General features: G+C 46.0%; 1 long non-coding RNA gene across 1 annotated transcript; it reads right to left on the reverse strand.

Annotated features, from left to right (window-relative positions):
* Positions 1-8760: 8760 nt before the first annotated feature.
* On the reverse strand, positions 8761-9337 carry LOC311434402. The gene is made up of 2 exons (XR_014691452.1): positions 9125-9337; positions 8761-8993 (listed from the first exon to the last, which is right to left on the reverse strand). It is a non-coding gene; the product is annotated as an uncharacterized lncRNA (long non-coding RNA).
* Positions 9338-10126: the final 789 nt, after the last annotated feature.

Here is a 10126-nt window from a genome sequence, read left to right on the forward strand (position 1 = left end):
TCTCGCTGCTTTGTAAGTTGCAGAAGATTTCCATTTCTGCTATAACACCCTGTAAAAAAGAAAGGAGAAAAAAAAAAAAAAAAAAAAAGCACTGAAATCACTTGTTAAAATTCCTTTTGGCCTCTCTTTTTTTCTTTTATTTCCCCTATATTAGTTAGGAATGGTCGAGGTGGATTGGGCTTTGGACCTTTTGATTGATTTGGGGCCTTTTTGGCAAGGGCAAAGCATTAATCACACCCCAAATTCTGCCTGCTGGCTGTTGGAGTGCCTCCCTGTGCTGGTGTACAGGCCTGTCAGAGCTGGGGAAGCTGTGCACACATGTGGGCATCGGGTGTACGGGCTGTCTTGCAGGGATGGAGAGCTGCTGAGAGATCAAAGAGTAACAAGCAACAAGGTTCTGCCAGATGCAAAAAGCAAATGAGCAGAAGGAAAACAAAACCGACTCATTTTTGCTGACATTTTCTCTGCATCGTCTTTGGACAAATGCAATATTTGAGTTAACCATGTTGTCCTTTCTTCCTATCCTTGAGTTCATTTGTGTCTTTGCATTTATTAATATTTTTTGTCCCATTATCGGCTTCCAGGGGCAGTAGACCAATCCTGGTTTCTGCTCAAAGCTGTAAGTCTCTTCCTGCCAATTTTGCATAGACAGAACTCCAAGCTGGACAAGTGAGTTTATTTTCCTCCCTAAAAATTCAGAATGTCCTTGCCTGCTCCTGGGGTCCTCCACTGGCTGCTGTTTTGGTTAAATTCAGTCTTTGCCTGGTGAGGGAGATCAGGCTTCTTCCTTTGAGAGCTTGCTCCTGACCTGAATGACAAAGAAACTGAAGCAGGGACGGGGTGAGGCTGGGGAAGGTTTGCTCACTAACGCAGCATTTTGGAGGCCTTCGCTGCCTTGCTCCCAAGTCTTTTGGTTCTGCCAAGTTTCTTGGTGAGAGCCGCAGGAGTAACAATAGAAAAGTAGGTCAGAAGTAGATCTTGTAAATCCACTCAAAGGGCCAAGAGCACAATTTGTGCAGAAAAAGGAAGAAAAGAGAGGAAGGAAAAAAAGAAATAGTAAGATTTTGGGGTGAGGTAGGGGTTCACGTGTGAACCATGGTGGGTAATTATGCACCTGCTTACAGATTGCTTTCTTACAGGGTCTGAAAAGGACTTCAGTTTCTTCAACAGGGCTTTCATTTGTGCTTCAGAATCTCTTATTGTGCAGTTGCCCTGCTAGCAGTAGGACCTGCCTGCCTGCCTGCAGGGGTTTTGCCTGTGCCCTGGGTGAGCAATGTGCTGGCCTCCTGTATACACATTTGAAGCGTGTAGCTGCACCCCTACTGAGACCCAGGGAAAAGCAACGGCAGAAAAACAAGAGCTTTGGCAAGACGGATGGCTTCCTTTGAAATGTGGTGGGCATGTGGTTTCTTTAAAGGGAAGAAAATCAATGGAAGGAATTTTTAGGTTGGAAAAAACACCGTCCCCGGTGTTGTCTTTGGGAGTGAGCTTTCAAAACACCTCCCGGTTTGGGCAACACGCTCTGCTTATCCAACACGCACGCAGTATGCACCTCGACTTCTATTCAGCTAAACTCTTTGCCATGCTGGCGAAATTTCTTGCAAATAGCTGGTGTCATGAGTTTTTCCTATTTAGGCATAAAATCCTAGGAGGTTCCTGTAACGCACAACTTAGCTCCCAATACACTGAGCTATAATCTGATTTTAAGCAAAACCTGACTGTGGCTCTGCCAGCACAACCACATTTGCAGCTAGCAGCCTCTTAGCTCCCAGCAAACGCTCTGTACATATACATTATGAACGTATTTCTTCTGCTTTTTATTAGAATCCTTGCTGGCTGTTCGGGGGGCTGCCGTTCATTTCTCTCTGATTGCTTTTAACCTGTTTTTCACTTTTATTTTTCTAGCAGTTAGAATACAAATTTTGAACAGCGTGTTACTGTGATACACAGGCTCAGCTGAGGCAAAAGCCCTTTGGCACACACATTTAGTCGGAGAAAGTGGGATTGAGAGGGGAACAGGATTTATACTTACCGGTGTCATCCTTTCATGTGGAAATTTCCCCTTCAAAATGATTTTGCATTCGGGACAGCATCCTGTGGATCAGGCACTTTCTGCATTCGGTGGTACAAGCCGGCACATTTCCCCATCCTCAGTCAAACTGAGTGCTGCTTGCTGCCTGCTGGGTCTCCCCTCTCAATAATTAATACGTCAGTTGATAGGCAATGAACATTTTATAAGGGCCATTTACACAAATCGGAACACTGTCTTCCTTGCATCTATCAACGAAGGGCTCCATCTCTCTTCTGCAATTTCTCTCATTTTCCCTTTGCAAGCTGGAAATCTCTACCAGGAAAACATGAGCAGGAGGCTCTTCATTATCATCACGTCGAAAAGCTGTACAGGAACACTCAGCTTAGACAACTACATCTCTGCGGAAATGTTTTACCTCCTAGGGTTACCGGGACAGCATTAAATTTACTGAGAGCTTAGGGAGATTTATTTTTCCTTTCCTACTTTTGCTTCCTCCTCCTGACAGTGTTTTTCTCAGTACCTAGCCTCAAGTTTCCCCATAGCCCATTGCTGGGCCCGTGTCCTTTCGCAGTGAGGGTGCAGACCAGTTTTAGCTGCACAGGTGCAGGGTTCCAGTAAACATGCAGGAATTACAGGTGTACAGCACTAAAGCTGCTCTGAAATTTGGGTTGTGTTTTGGTTTTAAGGTTTATCTGAAAGTCTTGGCAACTACTCTTTAGACAACACCACATTTATCTGGAAAATAAGTCTGGTATGGACAGGAGGAGTTGTCTGCTTCAGATTCCCTCCTCCTGCAGCTACATGCCCCATAAGGTTAAGGATATACCAACGGAGGAGCGGATAAGTCGTACACTGAGGAGTAAGGAGCCTGCAGGAGTGGTAATGATGGACAGGAGCTATTTATATTTTGGGCAGTGACTACAAAAAGTCCACCATGGAGCAGCCCTGGATTGATGGCTCTACTTGTTTCTGTGATGGAGAAGCCTTTGGAGAGGAGCAAGCTGTGAGTGGCCTCACGTGGGTGGCAGAATTGGTTGGCCTGGTGGAAATCTTCCTGCATGCTCGCTACTGTGAGTGAGGCAATGCACATTTACTGTCCTAACAGAATGTTTGCTGCTCAGGTGGAGGTTTGAAACGCTCAGGTTTTTGTTTGACTTCTATTTGGCCTTGAAGCACGGCCGTGAAGGTGCTGCTTCCAGATCGCTGGAGGTATCTGACCCACCTGCCAGGTGCCTTTGGTTTCCGTTTGCTGAGCTGTTTCTGTGTTGTTGCTTGGTCTGCTCTCCATGTTCCCTGGGCAGCGTGGCCGCCTTGCCCAAATCACGCCTTGAGAGCAGCTGCCACCAGCCCAGGGTCCAGCCCATCACACTCAGCAGCAACCTGGCAGGAAAAGTTCCCCCCACAAAATGCAGTGTGTAAGCTGCAGCACGCAGTGAAAAATTTCATTAGTTTAGCTCTTGGCATTTTATGCTCGATTTTCACATGCTTTTCCAATTGAGCACAACACTTTCTGAGCTACATCAGACTCTTTTCCATTTTCATTATGTTTCATTTCTTTCCCTCACACTGCATTTCAGTGGCTAGCATTTCCCAAGTGTTTTCTAAGGGAGCTGTATACTCTTTTGATTATAGTAAGTATATCACAGTTTATGCAGTTTTACATAATTTGCTATTCGTAGTGTACATTAACTTCACATTCCTTATGAGTTACAAAATTGTGTTTAATAATGAATTGTGTGCTTTACTGAGTAGGTTTTCTTTCACTGGGATCTTAATGCTGGTTTTTACTTATAGAAAGCCCTAACTTCCCCTTATCTTTCTCCCTCCCTTTTGTAATTATTACTATGCTTAATTTCTAGGTCATTTTCAACCACAGCTACAAGGCAGGCCAGTGAGGAGTTACGATTTAGATAAAGCAGAACTGACAAATCAGTTCCTATTTTGGGGATGGGCACAAAAATATATGGCATGCTGTAAAGCTGTTGTTGTGGTCCTTCAGCCCCTCTCAGATGGGAGCTGCTTGGGGAGGGAGAGCGATTGAGTCTTCTCTTTTTTTTTTTTTCCTTTCTGTAAGCAGTGTGATGTGTGTATATGGATTGCTTACTGATATGAGTCAACTGTATGAGCAGAATAACAATGATCTTACTGTGTTCTCACAGGAGTATTTCTCAAAGATTTCCTATATACCTGAATTTTGTCCCCCATCCCATCGCTCTCTCTTTTAATTAAATTTCCCCCCAAATTGATTACATCTAGATTTTCCCATGGGGCTGTAGAAGTAAGTTTACTTTTATTCTCATATCTGTAAAGCTTGTTTTTTAAATCTTTTCCCTCTGTACCTTTTTTTTTTTTTTTTAAGAAGATTTGCTGATTGCGATTTGATTACCTGTTCAGCCTTTTACAAATTATGTTACTCTAATTGAAGCCTAGAAATAGAAATCCAATAAGTGGCTCTAAGTTAACCTCAGAAATGTTTGATTTTGTATTATTCTATTCTATTCATCTCAAGATTCTGTGCTATAATAGATGATACTTTTTAAGCCTGCATAGAAAGTATTAAATTAAAATAAAATTACAAAGCAAAACACTTGCATTTATTATACAAGCTCTCCTTAGAGATTGCAAATGTGGACAGATGCCGAGTCTATTGTCATTTTATAAATAAGACAACTGTTATCTTGGTGGAAACCAGGACTCTTCAAGTCAGATTTTCAAAGAGCTCCTAAGGAGATTGGAGGCGTAAGCCTCATTCAAAGGCAGATTTACACCAGCCAGAGATCCCTCTCGTATGGGGGGGGGACGTTATCAGAGGGAAAAGCAAATTCACTTTGTGTATGTCTCTGCGTGAATTGTGCTTGCGGGCAAGTCTGGCTATCTGCAGCGGAAATGTGATATTCCTCAGCACTTCAAGCTGTCCCGAATTTTCCCTTCAGCGCTGAGCTGTGCGTAAACACTTCTCCGGCTGGAAAGGCTTCTCTTCGCCACTCACTTCCCTGGTGCCGCTGTGCCAGCAGGGCCGTCCCCGGCCACGTCCCCCACGTGCTTGGCACGGCGGTGTTTCCACGTAAGCCGTGTGCTGCGGGATGCCGTCGAGCTGGCTGTGCTCTGGCTGCTCGGCTCGCAGCCCCAGGCTCCTCCATCTCGTGGTGTAGAGCACAGAAACCTGGCACTTCGCTGCAGATCGCTGCATTACTCTCGTGTCACCCAGGCCCCGTAATGCTGTACGGGCTGGTTAGCATATATATGAAAGCCATGCCTCACCGCTGCGATTTTTTTGTGACACATGCTCTCGTCAAAGGCCTTCACCACAGAAAAACTTTAATAAGTCCTGGCCATTACTGAAGAGAGTCTGAAACAGGGCTAATGAGTGAGGAAATCAGCAGATGGCCCCCCGTGGGTTTGGGATGGGGAAGTGAGTTTCCCGATTGCGTCACCGTGTGCGCTCTGCCCACCTCGTCTGGCAGTGCTGCGGCAGGGAGTGTCCTGCTGGCCTCTTGCTGCCAAACAGCTGCCAGCTGTACCCAGCCTCCTGGCTGGGAAGTCTACAGCACGGTACTCACGATGCTGAGACCACATCACTGCTCCTCTGAATGCCACAAAGCTATGAGGGGCATCCGCTGTACCCGAGAGCACCTGGGGAGTGTGTCCTGTGCGTGACCAACTGCTACGGGCAGAGTCTCAGTGGGAAGTATGATGTCCCCCAGGGGCCAGAGAGAGTGAGCAACCTGCTGGGAGAATGGGGTGATGACGACAGCACTGTGAAAGCACACCAAAGGCCCATTTGCAATATGTTGCTCATATTGTTTGCTCGAGCAGTTATTACAAATGGTTTGGCTGGAAAAACCCTTTCTGTTGTATTGTTAACCTTAGCGATGCTGATGTGCTCTCCACATGCAGCTCAACCATGTCGCGCCTCCAGCCTGGGCTTGCAGGGAGGTGTCTGGTGGGCAAGGTGGGGACCCTGGCAAGCGCTGCATGCTTCGGGGTCCCTTTTATGTCTCTGTGGCCTTTCTGTTCTCGAAGCACCAATCTAGAGCTAGGAGAAGGGCTGTCCACCTGGCTTTCCATTTCCTATGTGGATGGGAGTGCCCAGTCTCTCCAAGGTTATCCTGACTGCTGCTCAGAGGGGGATGCCCAGTATAATGAAGCTGAAAATGAACATGGCCCCGATGGCTAGTGATAGCTCCTCACTGATGGTCATTTGGGACAGAAACACTGAGGTACTGTGATGGTGGACTGCAGGCAGACCTCTGGGCATGATACTGCCCAGTTTCCTACCTTCTCCTCTGCCTCTAAGTTGTAAATGTTTTTTTCCTAGGAGCATCTACATGATTTTTGACTTCTTTTGAGAATGGCTAGCCTGAAGCTGACTCTGATCCCACCTTTCAAGAGATTTACACTGGCTTTGGCCAAGTGTCAGAAGCCTGAAGAGCAACAGGCTTGGACTGTGGCAGCTCTGAAACCAGTTTGTTCTGATTTATTTCAGCACAAGCTGACATGCAGGCCTGGCATGCCCTCCTCAAAATGATGTGCAGCCATGAAGAGCAAACAGCTGTGAAGCACAGAGCCACGGGCAGTGGGAACGGCCAGGGGCACAGCTCGCTGGTCCCAGCTGGCTTACCCACACGTGCAGCCTGCCGGCACTCTGTCTAAACACATGTGCAGAAAAACTGGAGAAAAAGAATTTTTAATTGGCCTTTCAGCAGGCCAGTCTCTAAGCATTATTGGCCATGGGCACGTTTGCCAGTGCCCCCGAGGAGAGGAGGGCCGGCCCTGTCCCCCTCTGCGGCTCCCTCAGGCTCCCAGTGAGGGCCTGGACATGGCAGCTGGGTGCCGCAGGCCTCAGGCCTGCATTCCCCCTGCATAAAGCAGCCCCTCGAGCACTGCTCTTAGCCCTGTGCTGCTTCTCAAGGGATCAAGGATGAGATCCTCAAGGCTGACTGGAAGGCTGAGCGGTGTAACAGCCACTGAAATTAGTGGCAGCGAGGTGGCTTCGTGAGAGGCAGCTTCTCCCTGCCTGTGCTTGTTTACCAGGGAGTGCTGCAAGGAGGCACGAAGTACCCGAGGCTGCGGCAGTGCTCGGTTGCTGCAGAAGCTGAAGAGAATTAGACGCACTTTTTGCCAGATCCCCAGCTGCCGTAAGCCGGCTCTGCTCTGCCAAAGTCAATAGAGCTATACCAATTCCCTCCAGCTCTTTCAGGCCATACCAAAGCGTCCGCCAGTTCCCTTTGCAGGCAGGTGAAACGCTAATGAGTATGGAACCAGATCTTTTAGCCAGGGGATTTTAATAAATAAAAATGTATTAACAGAAATCAATGCCGGGCCCTGCTCCTGTCAGCATTTGTTTCTGTTTTCTCCCCCCACCCCACTCCTTCTTTGTTCACCGTGATTGCATCTGCATCACTATGGTAACTAATGAATGATTATTTAATTTACCAATCTCTGGATGCAGCAGTTTGGTGTTAAAAATATTCCAGCACTGTCTGACATACACATACGCACAAACACACATGGTCTGTCATGCAGGAAAAACCAGAGGTGCTCGATAGTGTTATTTCAAGCTAAATCTTTACCCATCCCTTCAGATGGGACACAAGAGCTTTATCCAACGTTTATTCACGTTTGTAAGAGCTGCTCAAAAACTGTTTTGGAGTGGAAAGGGGAAGAACAACCACCATTAGCTTTTCAAAAGGGTGGTGGGACTTTAGCCATCTGAAGTCTTCAAGAAAAGGATAACAAGCAATTGCTGGAGGAATGCTAGGGAAGCTATCTGCTCTTTCTTGGGGCGGGTGTAGGTGGGGACTGACTGGAAAAAGTAGATCACCATCTACTTTCATCATTTTTTCCCCATGCTTTGATGAGCTGGAGATTTTCGAGAGATTCCTAGACATCCAGGTACATGTTTGCTTGGAGGGGACTCAATTTTATTCTGTCCTGAGGACCCGTGCAGCCGACTTTCAATTTGCAAAGGGGATACTTTCTCAATGGAATATATTCCTGCTACAGGTGAAGCATGTAGCTTTAATAAAGTCACTGGCTTCTCTTTCTTTCTTTTTATTTCTTTTTCTTTTTCTCTTTCTTTTTCTCCTGTGGCTGCTTGAGGAAATGGGGGCACAAGAGTGAAAGGACAAGTGTGACAGTATACATCCAGGCATGATATGCTCTTATGCCCACTGAGTGGCTGCAAGGGAAGCAACACGTTTCCCTCCTGGAGCTAGTGGGACTTGAGACCTGGCCACTTCAAAGGCACCTTACACAGGGCCTGGGGAAGGAAATTTGCCTGGGCTCCTGGACGAGGAGGAGATTTCAGGTACTCTGAGGAAAGCTGTGAGGAATTTAATGTTACGTGATGCTCCAGCTTTACTCACATGGGAAAACAGAGCAAATCTACCTTGTTGTCCACAGATTTTGTTGTGGTCCAGCAGGTTGCTATCTCCTCTTGCTCATCCTTTGAGCCTTCCTGGGACACTCATAGACAAAACTTCCAGTCTGCATGCAGTGGCTGCTGCCTCACTATGTTACATGCATGCACACTGAGTTTCTAATGGCGCAACTCAGAAACAACTGTTTTGTGTAGGTGAAACTGAAGTCTCCTAAGTACACTCCACTTTGCTCAACTCCAGCCCCACGAGCAGCTTTTGACATGGTGGCCACGCTTCATTGCTGTTTCATATCTGAAATGGCAGAACCAAGGACTCCTAAATCACACCGCATTGCTGATATATGTGTGCAGTGATCCAGACAGGTAGTTTTATTGCTGGTTACATGAAACAATAACTGGTTGTATGATGGCTCCCAGTTAACCTGTGGTAAGGTGAAAGCAGGGGCACTAGACTAGAATGAACTGTTATATCCCGAGGTTGATTTAGGGCTAAAATGGGACCTAGATTCACCCAAACTGCAAAGCCCTGTGGTCCCTCTGCAACCAATGTTTCATTTCAGTGCTCATATCCCAGGCAGGCTGTTAGAAAAGAAAAAAAGAGAGAGAGAGAAAAAAAAAAAAGAGAGAAAGAGAGAAAGAAATCTAATTCATAGTCCTAATTCCACCCCCCACCCTACCCCTTGCCCGCTGGGTGCTGCACTGCTGCTCACCTGAGAGCTGTTGGGTATCCCAGAAGACAACCACGTCTGTCTCACAGGGATGAGTCATCTCTAACAGCTGGGTGAGACATGATTTCCTAGTTGTACATGACTTTGAGGTTTCAAAACCACCCCTTTTTTTTGCTGTATAGGGTTGAAACCAAGTTCTTTCTATTTCTATAGGGGAAACAATGCGGAAAGGAAGAAAGATCCTCACTGAGTGTAACCAACAACTCATTAATCATCTCACACCAGGTGCAAACGATTCAACTTTGCTGGCCTCCCACACTCCAGAAAAGTGCTTTGACCACTGAAATATCAGGGATCTCCTTTGCAGTGTTTAATTTTTTATGCAGACTGGATCAGTGCCAACTTGTGCAAGTGAGATGCTGACTTTGGTAGGTAGTTCATGCCTTGGTGATTTATAGCACCTGCCGAGCACACAGGCGTCCTAAGCTCAGGTTTGAGAAAGCCCAGGGCTTTAGGCTGTTGTCGATTCTAATCCTCTTTCAAGTTTTGACCATAAATCACACCCTAGAGATAAGAAATATTTCCTGACAAAAGTTTTGACAGTGTTTCTGTGTTTCTCTGCAAAATGCTTGTTTCAGTCACTTGGTGCTTTCTGATAAGAGAACATTTTATTGAAGAACTTCAAGAGTTCTCTCTAAGTGTTTGGCAACACTGGGTCTTCCAAATTAAGGAATTTTACCTTATTATGGGCCTTATTATTATTACCTTATTATTTTTTCTGGGATGGTCTAATTTATATGGCTTGATAGTGTCTGATATGCATCTTTAATACCTGTTCAGAGGACTTTGAGACACAAGACCCTGGCGCACTGTGTAGTAAAAAGAAAGAGAATTTCTAAAGCATGAAAAATTTTCACTTGGATATGGATGAAAAATTAGAGGAAATGACTATTTTCTCCCATTTTTAGTAGAACAAATTAAGAAAAATCTGTTAGATATCTTGCTGCCACAGAATAGTTTGGGGCTGGCTGGTGCGAAATGATA

This window comes from Aythya ferina (genome assembly GCF_964211825.1).
Source record: "Aythya ferina genome assembly, chromosome: 3".
Classification (NCBI taxonomy): domain Eukaryota; kingdom Metazoa; phylum Chordata; class Aves; order Anseriformes; family Anatidae; genus Aythya; species Aythya ferina.